Genomic DNA, 12,626 nt, shown 5'->3' on the forward strand with positions numbered 1-12,626 from the left:
TAAGAGAAACACTTACCAGATGGAACTCTAGGGCCATAACGCTTTACGAAGGTGGGCCAATCTCGGGTTTCCGCTGCATGGGGCAACAGACGGGCTACCCAATCCCTTATGCCTACAATAGGGTGAGGTAGACGTCCCATAGCTGCAAACGAGAAGCACACAAACATCATAATGAATACAGACAAAGGAAGAGTAAAACAAGCGGTGAAACTTACGAATCTCATTCCATTGCTCCGGGAACCTGGCAGAATCAGAAACAATGTGTTCAGTTTTGACGAAGAAGTACTTGTGCCAAAACTTGCGACTTACCCGGTCTTCTGTCCCGACCACCAGCCCTTTTGTGCCACGATGCCTCAAATGTACCATGGTACCCCTGTGGAAACTGGGTGAGAACAGATGCAAAAGGTGATGGATGGAAACGTTACATCCTGCCAACTCTGCATGCTTGGTCAATAGCAGGAGTATCTTGAGTGTATATGACGAAAGTTGTGCCGGGCAAATGTGGTAGAATCTACAGAATTCTTTCGCTAATGGGAAGAGAGGAAAAGTATAGCCAATCGCGAAAGGGTACTCCTAGAAAGCGCAGTACCCAGATTTGTGGACCTCTACAAAATCTCTCCCCGCCGGAACCATATCGACATGAGCGGGAATGCCATACTTTACGCGAAGAGCATCAATGTGAACTTTCTCCATCTCAGAGAGTACGGGGTCAGGTGTAGGAGGGGGTTCTTTGAGGAAGTCACTTCGAGACATGGGATGTCTCGGCAGTAACTCCTCCACCGTAGGAAGGCTGTCACCCTCCTCTACCACCGTATCTTCACCTCCCAAAGGGGACACTATGGACAATGGGGCGGCTTCAGGAATTCCTTCGCGAGATCGGTGTTTCCTTTGCATGCTTTCGTTAAAAGCGAAAAAAGGTGTTGATACCGTAGAAGCAAGGGAGGAAGATGAAGTTGTGAACAAAGAATATCAGAAGAAGAAGCGGAAGATCGTCAGTGCTAGCTCGGGTAGATAAGGAGGGATATTCAGAGATGAAATGGCCAAGAACTTTCGAAAAAACAAACCCTCTTCCTATTTATAGGAATGGGTGGTGCCAGAATCGAAGCGGAAGGTCACAGAGAGGCACCAGAATCTAAGCAACAAGCCATCAACTCCTGTCTCGAAAACACGCGTAATGATGACACACGTGAAGATGACATCATTTTCCGGTAAAATGTATAACCTGGTATCTTGCCAAGCACGCTGACCGCCCACCATTGGCCAATGCCATAACGCTTCGAAGGGTCAAATATTCCCGTAGAAACGCATGTTATCCGCTCATCGAGGACGCACCAGGTTGCAACCTCAACAGGCGGAGGGACTAACTGTATGGGTCCAAATTTGAACAACCACCGACGTGTACGACGAAACGGCGAGTGCCCCATAACCTGACGCCTTGCAGAGGACGACCTTAAGACAAATAAGAGATTGTACGACCCTTGTAATAGTATAGGCCTGTTAGGGGATACTAAGAATATTCCTTATAATCAGTCTTTTACAGATTAGAGGAGACTGACTCCCTATATATATAGCGAACCATAACTTTGTAAAGGGGGGATTCAGGCTATTGGTCATAATTCTACTTATGAATGAGAAGTGTTCTTGAAAGGATTTTGCTGATTCAGATCGATAAAGAAATCTTATTATCTGTCTTCTCCTTATCCATCTTTCCGTCTAGAGATTATTATACTTAGCTAAGATTTACCCCTTCATCTTTGATTGATTTGTTCAAAAAGGTTTCAATATCTTTTGAGTCAAACACGCATAACGGAAGCTTAGTGCACTGGACTGCATTCTAATGGAAATACCTTATAAATTTAATTATCTTTTAGAGTTACATATACTTATAGTGGAGTGGGGATAGGACTTGAGTATATCTTACAAAAAGTTTTCTAGATAAACGCTCTGCACCAAATTTTAGCATTAACCGAAACAAGGGAAACGTGTAATTAGAGCTAAGATTCTTACAAATGAAGTTCAATAGGTGTAAAATATGTTCATTCCGGATATCTTTTCAGCATTTAAGATAGTCAAAAATTAAAAAATAAATTTTATCAAAGAGATCATTTTCTCGATTGGCTTTATACCCCTTTTAAAAATTTGTTTTTATTTCTACTACATCTTTTTACAATATGTCTTTTTTTCACATATAAAAGATCTGAAAATAATATATAAAAAATATTTATAAGATCATTTTTTTCTATTTATAAACAGTTAAAAACCCAAAAAAGCAGAGCTTTGGTCTTTGGAGCTAAACTACATCGTCCATAGGGGACCATTGACCACTAGAATTTCGGTGAACCAATTTTTTTTGCTTGGATTCATTGTCAATTGGTAATTTGTATTCCCAAGATTCATATGAACCTAAGCAGCCAGTCGACCCATTCATAATATTTACTACTCTCTTTCATTTTCTATTGTACTATTTTAAAATTAGATTTATTCAGAAAAAAAAAAAGCGAATAATACATTTTGTGTTTGGAAATAATTTAATTTTAATTTTTTATATTAATGATTTTTTTTATTAACCAAATAAATATTATTACAATTTTAAAATTATAAGTTTTAAAGTTTTTTAGTTGCAAAAATATGTTATGTTAAAGACCGCAAATCTAAAAATTTTCTTTTTTTTGTCTCAAAACTTTTTTTTTGATGAACTGGAAATTTATTTATTAGAAGTTACTCATTACAACAGTTATGATCCTGAGAATCATTACATAGAGAAGATAATCCATGCATGGCATGCTGATTACCAAGTTTTACTAGATGCCTACAAACATTAATATAAACAATTTTTACATAAATATCTCTCATTTTGTCCGCCAACATCCTGGCCATGATATAGGATGGAGGAATAGCTAAACAACAGAGTTTATTGATACTAGAAAGCATAGTTGCATGCTTAGTCAAAAGGTGAGTCACTTCGTTGCACCTTGACGAAAGTTATGCTGGATCACTATCATGCCTGTTATGAGGATTAACCACCTGCATGTATTAATAATAGAATTGTAAGTTGTGCAACCATTGTTAAGATAAACAATTACCTGTGTAGCATTCGTTTTCAATTCCAAAGGATATAATTTCATCTCATGAGCAAGGTGAAGTCCTAATTGGTAGAGGGCTTGAAGTTATGTTTGAATAGGCGCTCTCGAGTAAGATCTTATTTGGAATCCTAGGATCCAATCTCCATTGAAATTCCTAAATATCCCCAACTCCTCCATTTCTCAAAACTTTATGTCCCAAAGATTGCCATAGGTGGAAGTAACAAATTTGTGCCACTACAGCCAACGTACGGCTCATTTCTTTTTCTTGATGTCTTTTCCCATTCTTTTTGTTTATTAAAACTTCTTCATCTTGCTTTTGATCGTCCAAACATTGTGTCTGGTGCCTTAGATCCACTTGTATTTGTTCATATCTACACATTAATATTGTAGAATCTTATACTGTTACAAACCACATAATTTCTTTTCTCTAAATTAAAAACCCACACATCCTCAAGGTAAGTGAAAAATAAGTGTCTTCACTCTTTCATTCCTATTCTGCTATCTATAAATAAAATATGAGCTTCCCCCAACGCTCTACTAAGCCCTCTTCTGTCAGTTATATTACTCGATTGCAGAGTAAACTATTACTTTTTCTATAACACATTCTAATACATATGAAGATTGTCATAACATTACTGTAGTCAATTGTGTTAGACGTGAAAGATGCATATTAAGATTCCAAAAGGCAGTGGAAATTATAGATCCAAATAAGTGGAATTTAGTAGGTCCTAAGATACTGAATTTAGAAGGACAAAATTCAGTGTACATGCTCGCAATCTCAATCTAATTAAGACATCGCTAGAGAAATAGTTGACAATGTATATACGTGTAAAATCGGGACTTATGAGAACCCTGATTTTTCGGAGGGGCAAACGAAGCAATGATATAAGTATAAGGAATCGGGATCAAAGCTAGGAACCTCTCGTACTATGGCCCGAGCAAAGCGATTACCACCGAAGCCATCGAGGCCATGCCCTCCAGATCCGGTTTGAGCTCCAAGACCTCGGAAAGCATTACCATACGTTTGCACAAGACTAACAAAGGGTTGTGATATCCGTGCCCAACAGGATATCACGACATAGATTTCAGCCTGTATCGACAACAATCAGTAATTAACGAAAAAGAAGATTTTTACCTTTTCTTATAATTGTACTAGAGATGAAACTCTCCTACTATATAAAGAGGTAATTTTTATTCAAGTAGGACACTATAACACGCATATCAAAGCAATATAAACTTGTTCTATCTGCTTCAAAGTTATTCAAAGTTCTTATTGTTGCTCATAGTTCATCATAAATATTTGGCTACAAATCGAGGGCAGAACAATTACTAAGCTCAAATTCGAGCTCATACTTAGTATCACGACTGGTTTGGTTATTTATTTTACCTTTAATTCGCTTATCTAACGTTATTGGTCACTTGTATTGAATTAATCCAGATATCCTTAAAACTATTTATAAATTCAATTGTTATCCATTTTTAAGGGTAAACAATTTGGTGCCCATCGTGGGGCTAAGGATAGTAGTGGTTGTTTGATACAAATTTCCATAAACCACTCTATTTTACGCTTGTTCTTTGAGATTTTAATTTCAGATCAACCCAAAAATGTCAAATTCTCTATCTGCTCACTTGAATATTGATGTTGAGTCTGACCATTAAGGCGAAAACAACAATATGGTGCCTAACAACAAGGTCCCTCCAATTGATTCTAACAGAGTCCCATTGCAGACCCAGTCGATTCTAACTCGCATGTGGCCATCGATGCCAACCTGCCAACCGACCCTGAGAATAGCGTTCGTAGAGGAGTCCGACCAACGACTCGAGGTACGCTCGAAGGTGAAGCTGACAGGTTCAATCTGTGTGTGATATTCAAAATGTTATAGGCCCAACAGGTGGCGATAGCACAGCTACAGAATCAAAGTCGCGCCCCCAGTAGAATTGAGCCCGAACTATCCCGGGAAAACACCGGAAGAAATGAGCAGCTCACAGAAAGGCTGGGTGAAATTGTGACTAGTGTCAGCTCTGAAGTAATGAAAATGCTTGAAGCATTAACCAAACGGGTGGAGTCAGGTGAAAAGAAAATTGAGTCAAACGATATGAAAGTAGAGACGTACAATTCCCGAGTCGATCAAATCCCAAGAACGCATCCGATATTGAAGGTCTTGGACCCCAAGGATCCCGAAGAAGTTTCATATGCCCGAGATTCTTAAATATAATAGAGCTCCATATCCAAATGAGCATGTGACCTCCTACACATGTGCCATCAAGGGGAATGACTTGGAAGATGACAAAATTGAGTCGGTTTTGCTAAAGAAGTTCGGAGGAACTCTGTCAAAAGGAGAAATGATGTGGTATCACAACTTACCCTCGAATTCTATTGGTTCGTTTGCTATGCTTGCAGATACTTTTGTAAAAGCTCATGACAGGCCATCAAGGTCAAGACCATAAAATCGGATCTTTTCAAGATAAAACAAAGAAACAACGAAATGCTTCGGGAGTTCGTATCGAGGTTTCAAATGGAACGGATGGACTTGCCTCCGATTGCGAATGATTGGCCATTCAGGTATTCACTCAAGGACTTAACCCCGAACCTCCTTGGATTCAGAATAATTAAAAAGAATTTGGTAAAGTACCTAGCGGTAACTTGAGCCGACGTCCACAATAGGTACAGTCAAAAATCAGAGTTGAGGACAATCAGCTCGGGGCCCTTCTGGGTCTGTTTAACCCATCGAAACCAATGATAGGTCTAGGAAAGTCATCGATCAAAAGCCGAGACCAAGCAGAGATCTATACCAACTCTATAATAGAAATCGTAGGGGTAATGGATCTAGGAGTCACCCTAATAAGAACGAGAAGATAAGCGATTGGGTCCACATTAGCTGGGGACTGATGAGAAAAAATGGTTTCGCTAAACCACTCTAAGCAAGGGAGGCACCAAGGTTATCAGAGTATAACTTCAGTATCGATGCTGCCAGCATCATGTCTGCTATCGAACGCATCAAGGATGCCAAGTGGCCTCGACCATTATAGTCTGACCCTACCTTGAGAGACTCTAACTTGATGTGTAAGTATCATGGTACTCATGGCCACATGACCGAGTACTACCGACAATTAAGAGAAGAAGTGGCCTGATTATTCAACATCGGGCATCTCCGAGAATTTCTGAGTGATCCAGCCAAATCGTCCATAGCTCCTGATGATACCAATGCCACCAAATCAACGGTTGAAGAACTGGAACAAGTCATATCGAACGACCACCTACCAGATCGGAAGTTATACCTGGGCACAGGGTTAACCGCCGAGCTCAAGAAAGAACTTATTAGTTTCCTTAAAATTAACATATCTTGTTTCACATGGTCCCATCTTGATATAACAGGGATCCCGTCGGAGATAACCACTCACAAGTTGAGTTTGGACCCGAAGTTCCCGCTGGTCAAACAAAATAGGAGGTCTCAGTCCGAAGTTAAGCATGCATTCATCAAAGATGAGGTATCTAAACTCCTTAAAATAGGTTTCATTCGGGAAGTTAAATACCCGAATTGATTAGCTAACTAGTGGTAGTGCCTAAAAAAGGAAATAAATTAAGAATATGCGTAGATAACAAAGACATGAACAAGGCACACCCTAAGGACTCTTTTCCTTTTCTAGCATCGATTGCATGATCGATGCGATGGCCGGGCACGAGATACTCAGCTTTCTCGACACCTATTCTGAGTACAACCAAATCTGTATGGGCACGGACAATAAAAAAGACTTCTTTTATCACTAAATTCGGCACCGATTGTTATAATGTAATGCCATTCTGGTTAAAATATTGCCAATTCCCCTTATCAATGCCTAGTAATCTGGATGTTCGAAGAACGGATAGGAAAGTCAATGGAGGTTTATATTGATGATATATTAGTCAAGTCCCTGCGAGTAGAGTATAATTTGAAACATTTGCAGGAAACCTTTGACATATTAATTAAAGAGATACAATATGAAGATGATCCCAGAAAAATGCACATTTGGGGTCAGATCTGAAAAATTCCTTGGCTTCATGGTGTCCAACCGAGGGATCGAGATCAATCCCGATAAAAGCAAAGCTATAAAAGATATCACCGTGGTGGACAGTGTTAAGACCATTTAGAGGCTAACCAGCATATAGCCACCTTGGGCCGGTTCATATCGAGGTCCTAAGACAAATGCCATCGATTCTTCTCATTATTGAAGAAGAATAATAACTTTTCTTGGACCTCGGAGTGCCAACAAGCTTTGGAAGAACTCAAATGATACATTTTGAGTCTACCCCTGCTCTATATTCCGAAGGTGGATAAGCAGTTGACCTTTACTTGGCGCTATTTGAGGTGGCGATAAGTGGAGCCTTAGTCGGGGAAGAATAAGTCACACAATGTCCTATTTACTATTCTAGTATAACTCTAGGCAAGGCCGAAACAAGGTATCTTCACATGGAAAAATTGGTGCTTGCATTGCTAAATGCCTCCAGAAAGTTAAAACCATACTTTCAATGACACCCCATATGTGTTGTAACCTCTTACCCACAGAGGAACATCATGCACAAACCTGAGCTCTCAGGCCATTTGGCCAAATGGGCAGTCAAAATTAGAGGGTATGATATCGAGTATCGACCCCGAACCACTATCAAATCACAAATTTTGGCAGACTTCGTAGCCGACTTTACATCGGCCTTGATACTCGAAGTTGAAAGGGAATTATTGTTAACCTCGGGGATTACCTCAGGAGTTTGGACACTCTTTACGGATGGTTCTTCGAACGCAAAGTGGCTCGGGCTCGGCATCATGCTGAAACCACCTACGGGTAACGTAGTTAGGCAATCTATTAGAATTGTGAAATTGACTGACAACGAGGCCGAGTATGAGGCCATGATTGCAGGTCTTGAATTGGCTAAAAATCTTGGAGCCGAGGTGGTCGAAGCTAATTCCCTACTTGTGGTAAATTAAGTCAATGGGATGTCTGAAGTAATGCTACATCAATTCAAAGAATGGACCCTACAGCATGTGCTCCGAAATCAAAATAGTGAGGCCGATACTCTCGCTAACTTAGGGTCATCGGTTGATGACAATGAATTTAGTTCGGGAATAATCGTACAGCTCATCAAGTCGGTGGCATAAGAAGGCCATGCCGAAATAAACTTGACAAGTTTAACTTTGGATTGGAGGAACAAATACGAAAGTTATTTGAAGACTAGGAAGTTGCTCTCGGATCATAAAAAATCGAAAGCTCTATGCACGAAGGCAGCCACATTTAGCCTATTTGAAGGGACTTTGTTCAGAATAACATTTGACGGCCCGCTCGCCATATGCTTGGGGCTGGGAGATACCAAATATGTCTTGAGAGAAGTTCACAAAGGCACTTGTGGAAACCATTCAGGGGAGGAATCTTTGGCTCGAAAATTAATAAAGAACTGGCTATTACTGGATAGACATGGAGAAAGATGCAAAGGACTTTGTACGAAGATGTGACGGCTGTCAGAGAAACACACCGATGATCCATCAACCCGGAGAGCAACTCCATTCGGTCTTGTCCCTATGGCCATTCGTGAAATAGAGAATGGACATCGTTGGTCCCCTGCCGCGGGCATATGGTAAGGCTCAATTCATATTATTTATGGCTGATTATTTTTCTAAATAGGTCGAAGCTCAAGCATTCGAGAAAATTTGGGAAAAATAAGTCATTGACTTTATTTGGGACCCCATAATATGTCGTTTCGGGATACCAGCCGAGACCGTGTGTGATAATGGGAAGCAATTCATCGGCAGTAAGGTAAACAAGTTTTTCGAGGACCACAAGATTAAAAAGATACTATCGACACCCTATCACTCTAGTGGGAACGGACAAGCAGATTCGACAAACAAGATCATATTCCAAAGCATAAAAAAGAGGTTGACCAATGCCAAAGGCAAATGGAAGGAAATTTTGACCGAAGTCTTGTAGGCATGCCATACAACTTCAAAGTCTAGTACCGGGGCCACCTCATTTTCATTGATCTACGATACCTGTTACACCCCATATTTTCGTACGTGAAAGTACGTCGTAAGTCAATTGATGTAAGCTCGAAAATGAGATTTTCTTTGAAAGTATATAAAGTTATCTAATAATATTACATCTCATATTTCCGTTCAACATACAAAGGACTAGGTTAAGGATGAATGCACTTAAACGGGTGAAAGGATATTTTGGACAAATAAAAATGAACTGCTTTCTTACCTGATGAGCCTGCTTCACCAACTTACTTTCCGTCCTACTTGCTTGAGCTACTCGACACATGTCTAAATTATTTAATGAGGATGATACACATATTTCAAAATAGGAAAAGATCCAACATGAATCACCTACTTGATTAAGTAGGTGACAAGTACGTGCATCACCTACTTAAGAGTTTGTGGACCAAATTAAAAGGGAAAGGAAAAGGATAGAGATGGGCAGCCTAACCCATCCACCCAAGCCCATTTGTAGGGCCATATATACATAGATATTTTACTAAGAAAACAATTTAGAATTACTCTCTCTATATTGAAATGTGAAGGAGCTCCAAAACATCAATTCAAAGTTTCTCTCAAAGTTATCTTAGGGCTCAAAACCAAATCCACAAGTTGGTAAGGTGATTTCTCTCTTTGGAAGATCAAGCTCACCTAGTTATCTCTTTCTGCTTTGTTGTCTGGGGTAAAGAGCTTGCTTGAGCTTGAAGTAAAGCATAGTTTGAAAAGTACTCTTGCTACCAAGGTAAGGTTTAACTCTCCTATATGTATTTAAGATCATCTATATATATCTAGTTAATTTGTTAAACGAAACTTGTGAAGTAGGTTGAAGTTCATGTTGAGGTGTTTAGTTGCTGAACTATTTTGGAGTTGAATTTTTGATGTTTTATGGCTAGAAATCAGTAGAAATATCTTAAGAATACTATTACTATTGTGGTTGATGTGTTTAGAAGAAGAGAAGGCTTGGAAAGTGCAAGTTAGAACTTGGTTGTTGGGTGAGATGGTGTGGGATATTTTGGTGATGCGTTGTAATGAATATGAGGTTAGATATCTTGTTGTTTGATTTGAGGAAAATGAAATGAATAAAGGGAGGTGTGTTGATACCCAATTTTTCCCTGTATATTTTTCATATATTAAAAATACTTTCAAAATAACATATTTACGCATATATAAGCATGCCCAAGTATTTTAGTATTTTTTCCCAATTTTTAAAGATTTTTAAAATCAATTTGTTACTCATTTCAGCAATATAAAAACTAATAATTATTCCCAAAATTATCATTTTGGTGGGTAATTTATTTTATTTTCCATATTTATATCAAAATACTAAGTTAATTTTTATATATTTTTACAAATTTATTTGGTATTTTTAAAGCTAAATTGCATATAATTGCAATTCTAGCCTACTTTAAGATATAATAGCATTTTTATAATTTTAAAATTGGTTCCAGCATTTTTAAATCAATATTTATATATTATTAACTGATCCAGTACTCTTAATTTACTTTCAAAATCATTTTACTATTTTTTTATAAAATAAAAAGGAAAAACTGGCTATTTAAAATCTGGTCCATTCTTTTTCAATCATAGCCAAATTGACCCCCCTAATTTACCCAATTTTGAAACCCAATTGGACCGGCCCAATTCTAATCTAACCCAACCCCCGACCCAACCAATTAACCCACCTGGCCCTTTCTTTCAATCCAGGCTGTTGATCATTTAGATCAATGGCCACGATTACCCCTTACCTTTTTTAATTCACTAACCCTACCCCAAATCCACTCATTTCCATCTCTCAGCCGCCTCTGAATACTCTCCCTCTCTCAAACTCTCTCGAAGGTTCCTGAAACCCTAGACTCTCTCACCCCCCTTCGACCGCATCTCACCGGAACCCATGGCTTCTCAGGCCAATGATGGCCTATACTCACCCTCCTCCACCATTAAACCCTGGGTGTTCGAAGTTTCGAGGTCCGACCTCGATGGTTTCCTTTCAGATCTCTACAAATCCAAGGTTTTATGGCCTCTCCGGCCTGGCTCTGGCGTATTCAAGCATCAGAAGCCTATCTCTAACCTCTCAGACTCAAGATCAGAGCTTCTTCCAAGCCTTTCTCATTTCTACGGTTTCTTTGAAACCCTAAGCTATTCGAGGTTTTTTTTGTTGTTTTCTTATATCTATGCTATGTATGTTCTCTACTTGAGTTCTTAAACATTTTTCCTAATTTGCTTTCAAAAATTACTTCTCTTCGATTTAGGGTCTCTGAAAAGGTTTTAAAATGTTTTCTGACTCCTCTTCTTCTTCTCTTTGTGTGAATCTGTCTATGCGATGTTTTTATGTTCTCTTTTCTACCTCGCATGTACTTCCTCTGTGTTCTTATGTTTGCCTTATTTTGCATGTCCTTCTATTGTGCTCCGTTCTTTCTTCTACTGGTTTCTGTATCATGCTTTCACATGTTTATCTTATGTGTTCGTTTACCCCTATGTTCCTTTACTCTATTTTCTACTAAACTTTTAGGTCTTTAGTTTCCTTTTTCTGGATTTTGTTTGAGTTCTTTGTTAAACATGTTTCCTCTACTGTTCTCTTAAGTGCTATACTATCTCGTTTCTCTTCTGAAACTTCTTTAAGTTTCAAGCTTTCTTAAAACGTGTTCTTTATGCTTCAAATCAGCTCTTCATTCTATTTGCCTTCAACCTGCTTTTTTATCTGTTTGTTTTCACATGAATCCCTGAAAGAGACCGCTGAGCCTGTTTCAGTTATTTGTCTTCACTTCTCTGTATCTAACTCGAGTTGAAAACCCTGGGATTTGGGGGTTTTTTGGCGAGTTTGATCTTGTGTTTTGGACTAGGGTTCTATTTGGGACCCTGGACACTCTCAAACTCATTCTGAGTCTATGTACTGGATTTGAGCCTCTTTGTTATGACCCGGAACTCTTCTATACTAGGCTTTTTCGCATGATAGTTCTTTCTTGTTCGATATGTTTGTATGCTTATTTTGCCTTCAAAAGGTTTTGTCAACTTGTGATTGATTCGGAATTCCTCTTAATAAGGTTTGATTGATTGTTACTGATTTTCTTTAAGTAAAACCCTTTCCTCATTTTTCCTGACTTGGTTCATTCCAACAAAGCCTACAATTTTGATTTTACTGGCTGTTGAGTGATCGTCTTTCCTTATTTGCACAAACCATGTACCACTAGACTTTTGCCTTAAATAACTTATGTGTATTTACCCTTCTTGTGCTACTTTGGAAAAGATTTTAATCAAACTCTTTCCTTAATTAACTTGCCCGTTTGAAATCAGAATCCCTTAATTGAAGGGAGACCTTATGTGATTGATTTCAAAACTATTTTCTTACCTTTTCTTACTTGCTTTCTGCACTATAAAGGGCACGACCCTTCTGCACTTTTACACACTTCCAATTCAATACTCTTTAAGACATTGAGTTCGATACTCTGACAACACTTATTGAACACTTTCAATTTCAATACTCCTACACTCTCAATTCAACACTCTACTTTCTTCTGAAATCTTCTGGTTGTGTGTTTGCAAT

This window comes from Nicotiana sylvestris, chromosome 6 (genome assembly GCF_000393655.2).
Source record: "Nicotiana sylvestris chromosome 6, ASM39365v2, whole genome shotgun sequence".
In the NCBI taxonomy this organism is placed as follows: Eukaryota; Viridiplantae; Streptophyta; class Magnoliopsida; order Solanales; family Solanaceae; genus Nicotiana; species Nicotiana sylvestris.